The sequence below is a fragment of the Eublepharis macularius genome, chromosome 3 (genome assembly GCF_028583425.1).
Source record: "Eublepharis macularius isolate TG4126 chromosome 3, MPM_Emac_v1.0, whole genome shotgun sequence".
In the NCBI taxonomy this organism is placed as follows: domain Eukaryota; kingdom Metazoa; phylum Chordata; class Lepidosauria; order Squamata; family Eublepharidae; genus Eublepharis; species Eublepharis macularius.
This window is the reverse complement of record NC_072792.1, coordinates 25,318,389-25,336,025: the sequence shown is the minus strand read 5'-3', so window position 1 is coordinate 25,336,025 and position 17,637 is coordinate 25,318,389. Positions and strand designations below refer to the sequence as shown.

The following is a 17,637-nucleotide window of genomic DNA, read 5'->3' as shown; positions in this document are numbered from 1 at the left end:
GATAACGGCAAAGCTCTATTTTAGTATTGTCGAAGGCTTTCATGGCCGGAGAATGATGGTTGTTGTGGATTTTCCGGGCTGTATCGCCATGGTCTTGGTATTGTGCAATGCCAAGACCGCGGCGATTCAGTCCGGAAAATCCACAACAATCTATATTTTAGTGTTTTAGACTATAATCACAAATTCTTTGCACTTCTTATGTGCCCCCACAAGTCCTGCTGATAGACATACTCTGTAATTTCTAGACATGCATCTTGATTCAAATCAAGATTGCTGCAAGCAAGGGGCTGTCAATTTCTTGGGGCTCCAGACATCATCGTATGAATTCTGCATCTCTTTCATACCCTCCCCAAATCCCAGTGGAAATAACATTTTGTGGAGATAGAAATTCAGATTTGGGAATAAAATCCCTACTCAAGCTTGTTGCTGATAGCTAAGAGATGAGATGAACTGGTACAGAAAACATGGGTTTCTTTTAAAAACAGGAGCCATGTTTATTTAAAACTATACACGCTGAGGTAAACTGTGGACACAGTAGGTTTGCCAACCCCAAGGTGGGGCCTGGAGATGTCCTGGAATTACTACTCATCTCCAGGCAACAGAGAACAGTTCCCCTGGAGAAAATGGCTGGGGGCGAGGGGGGGGACTGTATGGCATTATACCCTGCTGACATCCTTCTCCAAACCCCACAGTCTCTAGGTTCCAACCCCCCAAATCTCCAGGAATTTCCCAACTTGGAAATGCCGACTCTAGAACCCAGATAAGTGAATTTCAATTTTTCTACAGTACATGAATTTAATAAAACCTTTTAAGGAAGACTTTAACATCATCTTGTTAAAACATTACACTTAATCCACAGCTCTCCACTGTAATTCAGTAACTATCTCAGGAGGCCAGATTGTTTCCTTAGACCACCCTCCTGTTTCACTTACCCTTTCACCAAATTCTGCTCCCTCACTACCACATTCCAACGTTCAAGTGACAAAATTTAACTCCCAGCTGACTAAACCAGATACCCATTCTTAACCCTGTTTCACAGCTCTAAGATGCTACTGGATGCTTGGAAACCACTCTCACGGGCTCCTCTTGTTACTAGGGTAATTTTTACTGTTATACCTGTCACAACAATCCCCCACCCCTCTATTTTTCTACCCCGAAGTTTCCCTGGGGAGCTGCTCTTTGCTCTGCTGGGAAAACTTACATGTGCATGTAGCCCATACTCATTTCCAAAGTAATGAAAAATGGGACCAAAAAGCCCATTAATACATTCTTTAGGGTGAAGAAAAAATGAGGGGGGGATTACATTTGTTAACTGGGATTTACTTTAGTTAGCAGATGCCTTGGGTCTTTAGTTGCCTTAAAATTGCCTATCTACTTGAAATTTGGCCCTAATTGAAATAACTGGGATCCAGGGCCGGTTCCAGGTTTTGGGGTGCCTTTGGCAGAGAGTACTCAGGGCCACCCCCATGCCCGCTACTAGGTTCCCCTTCTTGCCCTCCTGCCCACATCCCTGCACCTGCCTGTCTTTCTGTGCTCACTCACAAGTTCTCCCACCACCAGCAGTCACAGCTACTCTCACTGCCTGCACACCCTTTCCCCAAGAGTGCTGGGTGGTGGGTGCAGCTAGGAGTGCCACTGCCTTGGCTACCAGGAATGCTGGTGCTTTGTGCACCACCCATGAGCCCTTTTCCAGTAGTGGGCCAATCAGAAACCACTGGCCCTGTCAGCTGCCACGCCTTGCCATGTGTTGACGCTGGCCCTGATGGGACATTTTTCACTATCTTGTGTATTATCCTATGTATTATTAGGTGAATCTAATTACACTATCTTGTAATATGTAGTATTAGGTGAAACGAATTATTTCGTTTATCAAATGTAGATGAAAACAATAATGAAATGAAGAACATGTTGAGTGTTCATGACAAATTCATTATGAATAGCGCAGTGATACTAAATGTGGCATTTGTGGGCACTATTGTGCCTGCCTGCCAGTTTATTTTGTGGCACCTACTTGCTCCTAGGGGAACAATCCAACAAAACAGGAGAAAAAACAGGGAACCTTAGATTGCATCCTACCAGATGACTGATCAACAAAGCACATGGCTCATTACAGACAGGTACTTCCAGGATTGTCAACTCCAGGTTGAGAAATTCCTGGAGATTTAGTGTTGGATCCTGGAGATGGCCGAGTTTGGGGAGGGGAGGGACCTCTGTGAGGTATAATGCCATAAAGTCCACCCTACAGAACAGCCATTTCCTCCAGAGGAACTGATCTCTGTTGTCCGGAGATCAGTTGAAATCTGGGAGATCTCAAGTCCCTGCGTGGAGATTGGTAGCACCAGGTATTTCCTTTACATTTGTGCATCACTGACTTGACCCTAAACAGGCATGTCTTAGGACTTGGCAAATCCTCCCCTTGCTTTGGAAAATGAAAGCAAAGAGCTCATCTTGTTCCCTTTGGCATCATTTTATTTTTATTTGGCCCTTCCCCTATGATAGCCATTTCATGATGATGCCCGATGCCTTTTTCAAATTCCTGAAGTATCTGCAGGCACAATATGATTACTATCCTGCACAGGGCTTTTTTTCTGGGAAAAGAGGTGGTGGAATTCAGTGGGTTGCCCTCGGAGAAAATGGTCACATGGCTGGTGGCCCCGCCCCCTGATCTCCAAACAGAGGGGAGTTTAGATTGCCCTCCACACCATTCGGCGGTGCAGAGGGCAATCTAAACTCCCCTCTGTCTGGAGATCAGGGGGCAAGGCCACCAGCCACGTGACCATTTTCAAGAGTTTCTGGAACTCCGTTCCACTGCATTCCAGCTGAAAAAAAGCCCTGATCCTGCATAAGAGGATATCAGCATTATCTGTAACTGACTGCCCAAAAGTACAGGATAATGTGGTGAAGTGCCAAGGAGATTAGTTTGACTGGATAGGATTTAAGAGGTTTATTGGAATATACAGTAGGATGACTTCATTTTCAACTTTTTTGTTGTTTATTTATGTATTTATTTGTATCCTACCTTTTCTCCTCCATGGAAACTCAAAGCAGCTTACAGCATTCTCCTCTCCTTTATCTTCACAATAACAACCCTCTGAGGCAGCAAGAGAGAGTGACCAGCCCAAGGTTACCCTGTGAACTTCCATGGTAGAGTGGGAATTCAAATCTGGGTCTCCCAGATCCTGGCCTGACATTCTAGCCACTACACCACAGTGGCCCTCCATTATGGACTGTTAACTGTCTTTCCCCCTGAACAACTTTTTGAAAAAACCCTAAACATTTAAAGAGCAAAATGCCAAGAACATTGTTGAGGTGTACCTCTTGCCAGGAATTAAATGATCTGATACAGGTTAGTTATCTAGATGCCTAGGGTTTTTAAAGTGCCTGTCTATATCTAAATCAGGCTTAACCAGAATCATCCAGAACCAGGAGCAAAGCTAGAGATGTCTGCATCCTCCTTGCCACCCCTAAGAAGACCCAACCTCCTTGTGTTCTCTACAGCTGAAGTGAACAGATGACCTAGTTGTAGGTGTCAGATGATATCATTGCAATTGGTGGATAAGAGAATCTGTATGTTGATGTTGATCATTTGCTATTGCTCAGGTTTATTTACTTCATTTATACTCCACCTTTTCTCCCCAGTAGGGATCCATAGTCAATTATATCATTTGTCTCCACTGTATCCTCACAACAACTCTGTGAAGCAGGTTAACTGAGGGTTTCTGGTTTAAGGTCACTTAGCGAGCTTCCATGGCAGAGCAGGGGTTTGAACCTGGGTCCCGAGAACTGAAGGCAACACTCTAACCACTACACTGCCCTGGCTTTGTTCTTAACCTTTTGTTGTATTGTATTTTGTTGTGCTCTATTAAATATTATTTTAGTGGCCTTTGGTTAGATGATATAGTTTACAACTGAAATCAGCAAGACTTATTTCCAGATCAACGTGTATCAGATCAGATCTCATAATCAAATTAAGTATGTACACAAATGTTAGTAGAATGACAGCCATAAGCCATATTCCTACAGACCAATTCCGGCGAAGGGAAAACATGGGCGTATACAGGTGACCTTATCTCACTGTGATGGAAGAAACCATACCCAGCTGTGTTTTCCCTTTCAAACAACCCTTGATCTAGCCCCTCCCCTCCCAGGAGTGGACTTGGCAACCTTAATAGCCATCAAATCTGACTACAGAAAACCAATCTTACGTTTACAATATGATAATGTAGGGTTGCAAACTTTATGTCAATGTCATGGAAAGCTCCATCTACTGATTTCTGCAGATCAAGGGGCTGCTGGCAAGCCAAAGGGAACCCACTGTTTCTGACATCTCTTAGCTTCTCTGGAGGTGAATAGATCACTCAAGGTCAAGTTAACCTATCGAAATTGTCATACTGATGTCAGAACCAGAGTTTCATGACTCTCCTGTCCCAACCACCAAGATGGTACTTTAACCACTCAAAAGAAATATCTAATTCCAAACCAGGATCTAGAGTGTGGATCAAAAATGCATACCCTGGGCCCAGTTACTGAAAGGGGAATCCTGAGCTTTGCAAGGAAAAGACCTAAACTTTAAAATGGGGGGGGGAGGTAAAATTCCACCAAAGGAAAAACAATGTGTGCACAGATGAGACTTTTTAAACATGCCAAGCAAGATCTTGAAATCATGGTCAGCAGCAATATGGTAACTCTATACATGTCATTTTTTGTCTAGTTCTAAAAGCCAAGCAGAGGAGCTGCTGACTCCAACAGTGATTTTAAAAAATTATTTCAGGACTGACTAAATTAGTGTTTTTGAGTTCTTAATTTATGGTTTGTTTATGGTTTATTTATTTATGGTTTATTTATTTCTATGCCACTTTTCTGCCACCGCATTCAAGGTGGCTTACCGTTCAAAATAATCGCCTACAATACAGAAAGGGGATAGGAAAAGGTAAACAAGAATACTGAGATACGAGCTCTTAGGCACAAACAAGATGGTCCTGAAATGCCTGACCCTACTCTATGGTTGCCAGGTTCAGGTTGGGAAATTCCTGGAGATTTTGGGGGTAGAGCCTTGGAAGAGGGGAGTTTGGGGAGGGGAGGGGCCTCAGTGGGGTATAATACCATAGAATCTACCCTCCAGAGCAGCCATTATCTCCAAGGGAACTGATCTCTGTGGCCTGGAGATCAGTTGTAATTCCAGGAGATCTCCAGCCACCACCTGGAGGTTGGCAAACTACCCTACTCACTTTATTCTTTTGTTTAGAAAACGTGTCTGCTGCTTCTCCAGAGGTGCTCAAGGTGGCCTTCTCTGAAGCCACACAACAGTTGCAGAGAAACAAATCTCCCCAAACTCCACAGGTCCTCATTTGGACTGGGGCAGCGGAGGGTCCTCTGCTTTCTCCTACACTGTGTTCCTGAGCTGTAAAGGCCCTGGGATGTCCTATTTACCTCCTTGGAGGACAGCATGAGCACTGAATACTATATGTGCAGCCCCAAGTAGACAAATAAGGCTGTAGGTAGTGTTGCCAGCCTCCAGGTAGTGGCTGGAGATCTCCTGGAATTACAACTGGTCTCCAGACCACAGAGATCAGTTCCCCTGGAGAAAATGGCTGCTTTGGAGGGGGGACTCTATGGAATTATGCCGTGCCAAGGTCCTTTCCCTCCCCAAACCCCACTTTCTCCAGGTTTCTCCAGGTTTCACCCCCCAGATCTCCAGGAATTTCCCAACTTGGAGCTGGAAACCCTAGCTGTAGGCCTGTTTCAGCTTAGAAAAATGGCCCTTGGGTGTATGGGGGTGGGGGGAGACAGGCTCCTCCTCCCCAAGACCCCAGTATGAATCAGGACCTGCAATTAGGCCTCCAGCCTCCAGAGGGATCTTGGAGTTCTCCCAGAATTACAACTGATCTCTTGACAACATGACTTGAAGAAAATGGCTGCTTTGGAGGGTGGATCCCAGAGGGTTTTTTTCAGGGGATATATACTGGTATGGAGTACTGGCACCTCTTAGGTTGAGAGGGGAGAATACATTGAGTACGGGCACCTTTCTTTTTTGAAAAAAAGCATTGATGGACTCTGTGGAATTATCCCCCACTATTATTCACCCTTCCCAGTCCTGTTCACATGGCCAGCAGTGGAGGAGAGGTGTGGGGGTGGGGAGAAACGCGTGCACATGCTCCTGAGCTCCCCCTTCTTATAAGCATCATGGTGCATGTTGAAACAGAGAAGAGTGAAAAAAAACCCTTTGGGAGCAGTTTTCACTCAGCTCAATTTCACCACAACTCCTGCCTTCATCCCATTGGAAAATGAGCATAACAGAGGAGGGAGGAGTCACTCTCCTTCCTCCGTCGCACTCATTAACCAATGGGACAAAGGAAGGAGTCACAGTACATGCACATTGAAGACGAGCTGTGTGGAAATTGCCTCCAAGGGGCAGGGGGTCTTTCACTCGGTTCCATTTTAATGCGCACCAGGATTCCTCTGTGAAGGGGAAATGCAGGCGATTGTGCGTGCTATGCACACACACACAGGTTAGTCCCCCAAGGTCCTCTGCTCCCCAGCCCTCTGCACCCCTGCTTGGTCCATTGGATCCCTGGCAACCTACATGGAGGTCCTTCCCCTTCCCAAACTGTGCCCTCCCCAGGCTCCTCCTCCAAATCTCCAGGAACGCCCCAACCTGGAATTGACAACTCTTAGGGAAATAAGTTCCTTGCAACTATCGTGTTGCTGTGGGGAAGGTTAGGAGACCTCCTGCGCAACTTGTGGACAAATACATTTTTATTATTTTATCGTCCACATTTCTCATTGAGACTCCTGGTGGATTATACAATATCTGCATTATAGGTCAGGCTTTAGTTAATTCATGTCATGGTTACATAATGAGAAGAACAGGACACAGTTTGTAGGATGGAAGGGAATACCCAAATTACAGGTTGTTCAAGTCAGAAGGACAGGGGAGCCTTTACGATCTCATTTCTCTCTGAGGATGCTAGTTGGACTCCTGGTTCCAGTGGACTGAGGGGGGGTGGTGGTATCATTCTCTCAATGTATGCAGGCAAGGCTGAGGCTGAAGGTCCTTTGGTGAGGTCTTAGGTAGGCCAATAAAGAGAGGTTCCACTTTGGCCACATTTTTACCAATGCTCCATATCAACCCATACTGGCTTATTCTCCCCTGGGTAGGATTCAGCCCATGGTTTCCAGGTTGCAACCTGATGAATATCCCCTTTGATGCCTTGACGCAAGTGAGAGGCAAGGCATCTGGGTCTTCTCTCAGCTGGGTCCTCCCAACTCTACGGTCTACCCATGTCTCTGCCCTACCTCCTATGAACATAAGCAGCTGCCTTATACTGAATCAGACCAGTGGTCCATCTCGCCCAACACTGTCTACTGACTGGCAGCAATTCTCCAGGGTCTTCGGCAGAGAAAAGTCTTTCCTGCCACCTAAGACCCTTTAACTAACTGAAGACACCAGGAGATGAACTTGGGACCTTGTGCGTCCCAAGCAGGCTCGTCTCTACCACTGAACTATGGTCCCTCCAGCAGAGCCTGGTGTCCTCCTTGAATTGGTGGGCAAGGAGAAAACAGCAGGAGAAAAAAATTACTTACTTATTACTTCATTTATATTCTACCTTTCCCTCACAGACTAAAGGTGAATTACAGAAGTTAAAAACTGACAACATAATAAAACCCTAAGTAAAATAAAAAAAAACAAAACATGCAATAAAAGCTATCTGGAAAATTTTCCACAAACATTAAAACTGATTTTAAAAACTCACACAAGATATAAAAATGCCCTGCTAACAGTTCCGTGTTGCGCATTCTATGGGATGATAGTAAAGCAGGAACCTTCCTGGCCTCTTCAGGCAGGCCGTTCTACCGTTCCACCAAGTGGAAGCTGGTACTCTGTGCCAACAGAAGTTTAGCAGATTCTGGCCGATTCTGCACAGCTTACCTGAAGCCGGGACGTCTTCCGGCATGTTCCGCAACGTCCCGGCTTCAGGTAAGCAATGTGGAATCGGCCTCTGTATGTCCTACTGCTGTTAAAGGCACAAAAGGAGTAGCTATTAAGAAAGAAACCAGGTGACAACCCTATTTCAAAGCAAAAGGCTGGCAGTTTGCTTTGTCATGCTTCTCAAGACGTTTCATAGCCCAGGTCCTATTATTTATGGCCAACAGGCTTACTAAACCAAGTAGGTTTATAATGCAATAAAGCATTGTTCAAAATATTTAATGATACAAAATGCCACATGAAAGGATAAAAAGATGAACGTATGGAATGCAATATGAATCACCACCCAGATAAGCACAACAACAAAAGGTTTTTAAAAAATACTTGCAATGAGAACCTCACCCAGTGTGCTTACACAAGCAAGGTGAAGAAGGTTCACAAGTTCAGGTATAACTTGCCCCGGAAACTGTCACAATCCCTAAAGGGGAAACTACACATTAAACGCATGCTCTTGGAAGCAAAAATGCTTTGAAGTGGGGGTGGTTCTGCACAGAGAACTAGGGGGGTTAGTACTTTCCCAGTCTACCCCTGCAAATCCGCTCCTCCACAAATAATTAGCCCTTTATGGGTATCTATAATCAAGTATTCCCTATCAGAACAAAAGCAAAGTGTGTGTAATTTATATGCCCAGACATTGGAACTAGAAAGTGGGAGCTCCATGTGAACAGCGAAAGAAGTTCCAGATTGGGGCTCCGCAACTCACTCCCAACTGGCAGCTGACCATCCGTCCCCACCACCACCATTTTTTCTGCCTGAATGCTTGCTTTCTCATCTGATCTTGATGGCAAATGAAAACTGCCTTATGCTGAGCCAGACCATTTGTCTATCAAAGTCAATATTGTCTACTCTGATGGGCAGCGACTCTTCAAGGTCTCAGGCAGAGGTCTCTCACACCACCTACTCCCTGATCCTTTTTAACTAGATATGCCAAGGGTTGAACCTGGGAACTTCTGCATGCAAAGCAGAGGCTCTACCACTAACCTGCATTGCCTCCCAATGCCAGAAATTACCAGTTTAGAGTGAGGGGTTCTTGGGTCACAGGTAAGAGGAAGAGTGTATTTGCACTCGTCTCTCCCAAGCCTCTTTTGCTGTTAAAATTGGAGCCCTTGCCTCACCTCTTTTTCTACATGATGATCGGGCAAGTGTGTTGGATCCACACGGCGTTGGATTCACAGCCAGCTTTTCACTCAAGGACATCTAAGCATGCTCCTTAGTACAGCCTTGATCCCCAGGGCTGGCGCATCCATTGAGGCAGGTCCGGCAGCCACCTCGAGTGCTGAGGTGCTGGAGGGGGTGCCGGGGAGCGGGGGGCACATGCCAAGGAGCTGGCGGCGGCAGCGCTGGTGGCTGGATGGGAGGGATGGGAGGCTGCTTGCACACCACCCCAGCTGCCTGCTGCACCTGGCCCGCAGCTGCTGCAGCCTCCCAGCCCTCCTGCGCAACTGCCCTGCGTAGCTGCCACTGCGGCCAGCATACACCCCCCTGCCTGGCACAACAGCCACAGACCAGGCACAGCAGGCATCCAGGGCGGTGCATGGAGCAACGGAGTGAGAGGGCTGGGAGGACACACGCATGTCTCCCCAGCTGCCCGCTGCGCCTGGCTGGGAGGGTGCGCCAGCGGCCACAATGCGGGACAGTCTGAGCAGGCAGCCTCTCAGCCCAGCCACCCTGCGCTGCCATTAGTACACAGCTGCAGGCCAGGCGCAGCAGGTGGCCAGGGCAACCGAGCGGGAGGGCTGAGAGACCACCAGTGCGCCGACCCAGCTGTCCACTGCGCCAATGGGGCCAGCTCGCAGCGGCACGCTGTGTGATGACGTCAAATGCAGTCTTTTGTCTTTTTGATGGCTAAAGGGAACCACTTCCTCCCTTTCTGACCAGTGGAAAAACTGGCTGGATCCCACCCCCAGCAACTCTACATGGCTTGCCCTGTGAGCTCACAGTTAAGAGGTCAGAGCTGAGCATGGGACTATCGGCTTGACTCTTAAACCACTTCACAACACTAGGTCTCAGTTACTCTGACCAAAGTCACAATGTGTTCTTTTCTTATATATAATTGGCCAAGAAGAAACACGAAGAATAATAGCTGTGTGCTCTGACTGAAACGATATTCATCTGGTTCAGAACACCTGAGCAGCTGCTTAAAATAGCTCCAGAATAAAGGCAGCTTAATTTTTTTCAGCACTAACAAACTTCTAAATTGTGCCCACATTTAATCTGTAAATAACCCTTTCCCTTACAGCTATCGTATGGCAGTTTTGATACTATTTCCTGCTTCTTGATCTTGTACCCACACGATAGGTTTTTAAATCTTTATTGTGAGCAAGGAGATTTTGCAGATCTTATCTGCCCTTTTTAATTCTCAGAGTACAACTTCTGAGGCTTATTATTCTCTCCTAGCATCTACTGTCAATTTCACTACAGGCAAAGTTGAACATTTAGTGCAAGAGACCATCATTAATAGTTTTTTTAAAAAAATAATAATGTTACAGCTCAGTGCTAGTCTGTGTGGGATTGGGTGTACTAGGGACTGAGTTGCTAGTAGCGCATCACCTTCCAGCATAGCATCAACAACCAGAGCCATTTTTGTACCCTAACACCTACCAATGCCGCTGTACCTGTAGCCTAACAGCCACTGAGATTGGCCTGCAACGTCCAACTGGTAAATTTCCATCTGTGACGACATTTGAATTCGTGACCTCCCAGATCACAGCACTGCAGTATGGCCTGTCCTAATTGTGTTGCATACAACGCCACTGCAGTTATGTTGGCACAAGCCAGTTTGTAGGATTGCAGGGCCAGTTATATGCTTTTTTTGGAAGGTGCATGCTGTGGTCTCATATCTGTGTGTCCTCCTTCTCTTTGGTTTCCTGTGCTCCCAATCACAGACAACCTTTTCTTTGTTGCTATGACCTTTTTTTGATCTTTGCCATCCTGGCTTCCCTTGAGCTAAATTTGTCCACAGAGACTGATCGACTCCATATTTTTTGCATTAATATGCTTGGTTTCACAGGATCACTGGCAGTGAAGGAGGAAGCCAAGAAATACACAATGAGACTTCAGGCAGTAATCTGTAAAAAAACTTTACTGGTTTTTGCAGAGGAATGAAGAGCACTGGCCTTTAGAAAAGCATTTTGCTAAGGGATCTTAAAAACCAACATGGAATAAAAGAGAATAAAAGGAGCCCCCTTCTCTTTTACCCATTGTTCAGCATGCACAATAACCTATTTGATACAAACAGGCCCTTGATGCAACATATATTGAACTGTGGATTTCTTGCAGTCTCTGGCTCTAAGTACCCAAGCTAATTATAACATTTTAGTTTATGGTTGTTTAAATACTGATAATTCTTAGGCTGCTTTTATTTTGGTCAAATCCACATTCACCCATTACCCGCATGTTTATCGGATATCTTCCGTTTGCCTCCAATCTGCGATTTTTTCCTCTTCGTTCACATTCCTGCTTCCAATCCGTCTTTCTCGCGCGTCCGTCCGGTCACATGGCAGCTCGAAAACCGCTTTTGGGGGCGGGACCTTTTTTCCCGCCCATTTTTTTTATTTTTTTGAGCGCACTTTCCCATTATTTCAATCTTGCCTTATAAAGAAACATCATTGAAGATAATGATGCCTCTCTTTCCCCCACTGTCAGCACTGATGGCTCTCTCCCGTTTCTTTTTTGGAAATCTGGAAGCATGTGGGAAGTTTTCGTGGGCATTTCCTATGCAGGACAGTTCAGTGCCTGAATTTTACTGGTTTCACTTCCTTGGAGTGTCATTATTTTGATATTTCGTAATTTCGATGTTACAGTAATATAAAATAAAAAAAATAAAAAAACAGTTAAAAAGGAAGCTTCACGAGTCCGTTCTGAGGATGGATTCACCCCAAAATGATTTTTCAAACTACCAGATTTGATTCAGAAACAGCATAATCAATAAATCCAATGCTATGAAGTCAAAAACAGTCTTTTGCAGACTACGGAGCACTTGCAAGTTGAATCAGCCAATAGGAACTCCCGGAACGGCTGGAGAGACAGGAAGGGGGGTGGTTTTGAAAAAAACCAGGTAAATTGCGCATTGGCCCATTCACGGCCACTGTGAAACTCCCGTTGAAAACCTGTGACCACATATTTGGGAGAAATGCGAATGAAATGCGACTGTTTAATGAGGTAATGTGACCGGCACTCAGGATTGCGTGGGGAATGCGGGGAACAGGCGACTTAGAATGAGTAATGTGGATTTGACCTTTATTGTATCTTTTTACTTTGTGAGCCACCTTGAATGTGTCTCTGGAGAGGCAGCATAAAAATAACTAAGAAAATCAACCCTGCTTTTAAAGTGCAGCTGGCATGTTTCTCCTGGTGTTATTTTGAGGATGCTTGCTACTAACTTTGAACAGAGGATATCTAGCTGTGGTGGGTGCTGGAGAGGGAGGATATGGTTGTTCATGAAAATTTATAAATCAAAATGGAGGTCCTCTCCGAGTTGGTAATATCTGGGAACCATCGCTTTAATGTTTTGTAGTGTCGTGTTTGTTTGCATGTTAAAGAGATTAAGCTAAACTGGAAGAAGATGAGAAGATTAATCTAAACTGGAAAAATGAGTCCCTGGTTATTCAGGAACTCCTTTCTCACATAGAGAGTTGCCTTCAGATTATGGATTTTAGTAGTAAGTAGTAAAGGTTTATTGTGTTTAGCCATAGGCCATTACAAGTCACGAATAACAAGAATAAAAACAGAAACACGTTTGAATAAAATGGATGTGACATAATCAAAACAGTAAAATTTAAAACTAAATAAAACCAATCAGCCACAGCTTACGGATTTTATAAATAGCCCAACAGTCACAATTTCAGTTGGGTGGAGTTAGATACATGTTTCACATTTTACATCAAAAGTGACAGCAAGCTAAGGGACGTGCGGAGGTGTGATTCCAAAGGCTTGGCATTCACATTGAATGTTAAACCTGAGGTCAGGTTAAGGATTAGTCAATTAACAACCTTGGAAACATTCTTTAGTTTCCCTGGATGATGCAAACAAACCCAAAGTAATTCATTTGAATACACTGAGACAAAAAGAAAAAGTGTTCCTGAACGAGTTTAGAACATGTTTGACTCTACTATGGCGATGATAACCAGTGCGGATGAAGATTTATTAAAGCAGCTTCCAAACAGCCAGTGTGAACCTTTGTCCAACGGAGAACAACAGACATAATACAAAAAGGACTCATAGATGGTTTCTCAGTTACAGCGTAGCTTCGTCCTGGCTTTGTAACCAAAATGAATACTGAGCATCCCAGCAAAGTGAATAGAGGCTGCTTAGTTATCAATTTTGCTACCCCCCCACCCCCCCCCACACACACACCAGATAGACTTTCCAACTAAGGCATTTTTCATTCATTCATTCATTCATTCATTCATTCATTCATTCTTAACTTATTAACTATCAAAACTTTTTTTTAAAAGTCCAATACTATGTGCAAGATTTTTTTGATAGGCAGCTAAAAATATTCCGATTAAATTAAAAATATTCCAAGAATTAAGGAAGACGTTTCTTGATGACTTCATAGGAAGTGTCCATCTTTGCTGTGGTCAGCTGGTTACAGTTGCAGACATGTATTTTTCAGAACTCGGTGTGCTTGGATCAAATGTGCTCTGGGCTCTTCCAGATCAGTTCTATTGCTGTAAACTGTTACACCTGCCTTCATCCTAGATTCCGAGTGCTTAAACTAAGGGAGCACTTCTTCAAAGTGCATTGCTGTTGTGACACAGTGTTCTTCCTTGTTCCAGCCACTCCTTTGTCAACTGAGTCTGTCATTTACATGCCACCAATTAAATCCCTATCAAGTCAAATATCTGAGGGAAGGCGGCATCATAGAGCCTGATCTCACCAGATCTCGGAAGCTAAGCAGGGTCAGTACTTGGATGGAACCACCAATGAAGACTCTGTGCAGGAAGGCAATGGCAAACAACTACTGCTTCTTACTCACCTCAAAAGCCCCTTGCTGGGTTTGCCATAAATTGGTTGCAACTCAAAGGCACATACGCAAAAAACGCAAGTCAGATCTCGGTTACTGCCTTTTTATATATATATATAAATTTTTATTTTAATTACTAACATCAAAACTACAAACAGAAAAAGGAAAAAGGAAACAAGGGGAGAGGGAAAAATCAACATAAGAACACAGACTACAACTACAAGTATTGAATTCCCTTCATAATACAATTATTTAAAGTTAAACTTTCTAATACGCTATTAGATTGGTAGATCTTATAAGATACGGACTACAGTCAGGATCAGGTCTTCTTCCCCCCCCCCCCCCCGCGTCTCGATCTCAGTTCTCTTTGAACAGCTACAATAGCTGCGCTCACTCCCTTCTCCCCACTCCCCCCTTCAGATTCTGGATCTTCTTCTTGCTCGAACTCTTGATGATTAAGCACAAAATCCCTCAGCTGTACTTCCGATATTATCTTGTAGGCTTGGTCTTTATATCTAAACCAGATGCCTTCCAGAAATAACCATTTATATTTTATATCACGCTTTCTCAGAAGAGCTGCAAACCTTTTGTATTTGAATCTTCTTTTCCAAGCTAAAAATGGAACGTCCTTCAATATCTTAACCTTGTTGCCAAGAAAGTCCAAGTCCACGTTAGTCGAATTGTATAAAATGGTGTCCCGAGTCTTCTTAGATAAAAAATCAATAATAATCTCGCGAGGCAGCTGACGCTTCATTGCATATTTTGAAGATGTCCGACGGACTTCCAGAATATCGCTTTTTAACTCTTCTTTAGTTGCCTTTGCGAATGACGCCAAAAGTTCCGACACCAAATCCTTTAAATTTTCACTTTCCTCCTCCTTCACATTCTGTAAACGCAATACCGTCTGAGCACGATCCACTTGTAGTCCTATCAATTGATTCTCCAAAAGCTTTACTTCTTTGTTTGTAGCTCTCATGAGTGTTGCATTTTCACAAGCAGATTCCTCTGCCTCGAGCGCTACATCTTTAATGGTTTTCACTTCATTTTCAACTGAACCAACCCTTTGTCCGATTTCATTTAGCTTATCAACAAAGGGCTTCATAGCTTCAACGACCGACCGTTTAACCACCTCTTCAAGAGTCTCTCCCTTCCCCTGCAACGCAGCCGAAACCGATTTGCCCACAGCAGGGCTCTGCTTTTTCGTCGCCATCTTGGGGGGGGGGAGTCCACCAACTAAGTTCCAAAACTCAATGAAGGGGAAGATATCCGAACCTTCTTAAGCTTCAACTCCCACCAATCCTTCACATACGCTTAGAGTAACAGAAGGGATCCGCTTACTTACAGGCTTTTCACCTTAAATCTGCTTGTTGCCGTTCTCCATGGCCCGGCAGCACGCGATGTGCTGCGCAAGTCTGCCGGCCTCCATAGGAGCAGACGGGCTATTTACCCCCTGGATCGACTTCAGGGGGCTCATCCCGCAGCACTCCGGACCCTGACCCCCTACCTGGGAATCCTAGGGGTTAACCCTTACAGGTCAACCACCTGGTCAGGCTGCTCGGCCACTTCCTCCCGGACCTGCGGAGAGGAGCGTCCGACATGGCCGGGAAAATGGAACCGAATCTCGGTTACTGCCTTTTTGATTGTGTTCCGCTTGGCCATCTTCCCTCCCCCTTCTGATTTCATGTCTTTCTAGTTGAAAAGAAATACCTACTCACCCACCATCAAACTATGTCTTGTCCTTTGCTACCCAATACATCCGTTTTTATTTATTGTTACTTAGATATGCATATGCTGCTTTCCTCTTCAATTAAGCGTACATCATTCGCTCTTCTATTTTATCCTCATAACAACAACCCTGTAAGGTAGGTTAGGCTGAGGGTGAGTGACTGGCCCGAGGCCACCCAGCAATCTTCCATGGCAGAGTGGAGATTTGAATCTGTATCTCTCAGATCCTAGTCTGACACACACCACACTGGATTTCATAGCAACAGCCAGTTGGAGAGCCCAGTCCTATGAATCCATTTATGCTGAAATGTAAGAAGACCACTGCTCTTGGGGTACTGTTTGTCTTTTGTTCTTTTTGCTATCCCCTTCCTCTTTGGTGTCATCCCGTACTGAGGCTATTCTCTTCAACCAAATTGTTGCTGTGCCTTCATTAGCTGCCAGAATTAGAACAGAGGACCCATACATGGGTTGATTTGAACTAATTCATATTTTCTCATCCACGTAGGTTGGATGTATTAGGATAATGAATCTGCTTCCGTTTTTGTTTACCAGCATTGGCAGAAGGATACCTTCATCGCTTTTCTTCCCCATTTCAGCTGATTGGTACTATTATTCCAGAACAGCTTGTCATTACGCCATAGCTGGGTCAGTAGGACATCCCTTGCCCAGCACCCCCCCTCCCACCAGACATTACAGAGGAATATCAGGAATATCACCCTAACAGTAGAAATGGAATCAATTCAGAACGGCGTAATAACAACAACACTAAGCAGTTCAGAAATTGACAACAGGAACTACTTTCTTATGCACCAAAACACATCATCCAGACAGAGACCACGGTGAAACAGTAGTGGAAAGACCATACATACACTACAGAGATTGCAGTTTGATTCCTCACAAAAAAAAATTTAAAAAAATCACAGTCAAATACTTCTTTTAAAAAATGGGATCGTGACAGGGAAAACTCATCATCATTCTAGACCACCCTCATTGTAATTGTGTGTGCAAATTATAGTATCTGCTCTATATCTGATTAGAGTGAAATTACCCTAAGCCTGCAGGAATGCCCCTTCTTCAATAAACCGGATCCGGATGTTTCTGCATGAAACTGATCAGGCCTGATTCAGATATAGGCCTACACTTATGAAACCTTAGGTGATTTTCTCATATCAGATTATTAGGGCCAGATCTAGGGTTGCCGGCGCCCGGGGCAACCCTAGTCCGGCCTCGCGTGCATGCACAGTGCGCACGCACTCCTGGCGTGGCGTGATGACATCATTTTGGTGACGTAATCATGCGGGGAGCCGGAGGCAGCATGCAGGGCTGGGAAGCCGCCCGCGCCATTCGCTTCTCCGCAGGCGAATGGCACAGGCGGCCTCGCAGCCCCCTGCGCTGCCTTTCACCTGCCCCACGGGACAGGGGGCGGCCGGCTTGCCGCGCGCCCCCCTGTCCTGGAGGGCAGGCAAAAGGCAGCACGGGGGGCTGCGAGGCCGCCCGCACCATGCGCCTGCCCTGCAGGACAGGGGGCGGCCGGCTGCCCCCTCTCCTGCGGGGCAGGCGAATGGCGTAAGTGGCCGCGCTGCCCTTTGTCTGCCCTGAAGGACAGGGGATGCACGGCAAGCCAGCTGCGCGGGGCAGGCGAAAGGCAGCATGGGGCCTGCGAGGCTGCCCATGCTGCTGCCTGTGCGCTCTGGCAGCTGGCAGCTGCTCCCGACGCCCCCTCTCTGGCAGCGCCGGGGGCAGACTACCCCCCCTGCCCCCCCTCGATCTGGCCCTGCAGATTATTTAATTCTTGGCAAGAGGTACACCTCAACAACATTTCTGGTTCTTTATAGGTATAGCACGTCATACTATTAGAAAATCTTTGCTTCCTTTTTATCCTTTATTACAACTCAACTATTTTGCGTCTCTAACATTGACTAGCTCTAAAGAAAATTATACTGTCCATTATTGCTGC

At 45.4% G+C, this 17,637-nt stretch overlaps 1 protein-coding gene across 1 annotated transcript in view; it reads left to right on the top strand.

Annotated features, from left to right (window-relative positions):
* The window catches only part of CLDN10 (claudin 10), a 99,770-nt gene that overhangs the window by 37,190 nt on the left and 44,943 nt on the right, over positions 1-17,637 (top strand). The gene's annotated exons all lie outside the window — the stretch shown is intronic.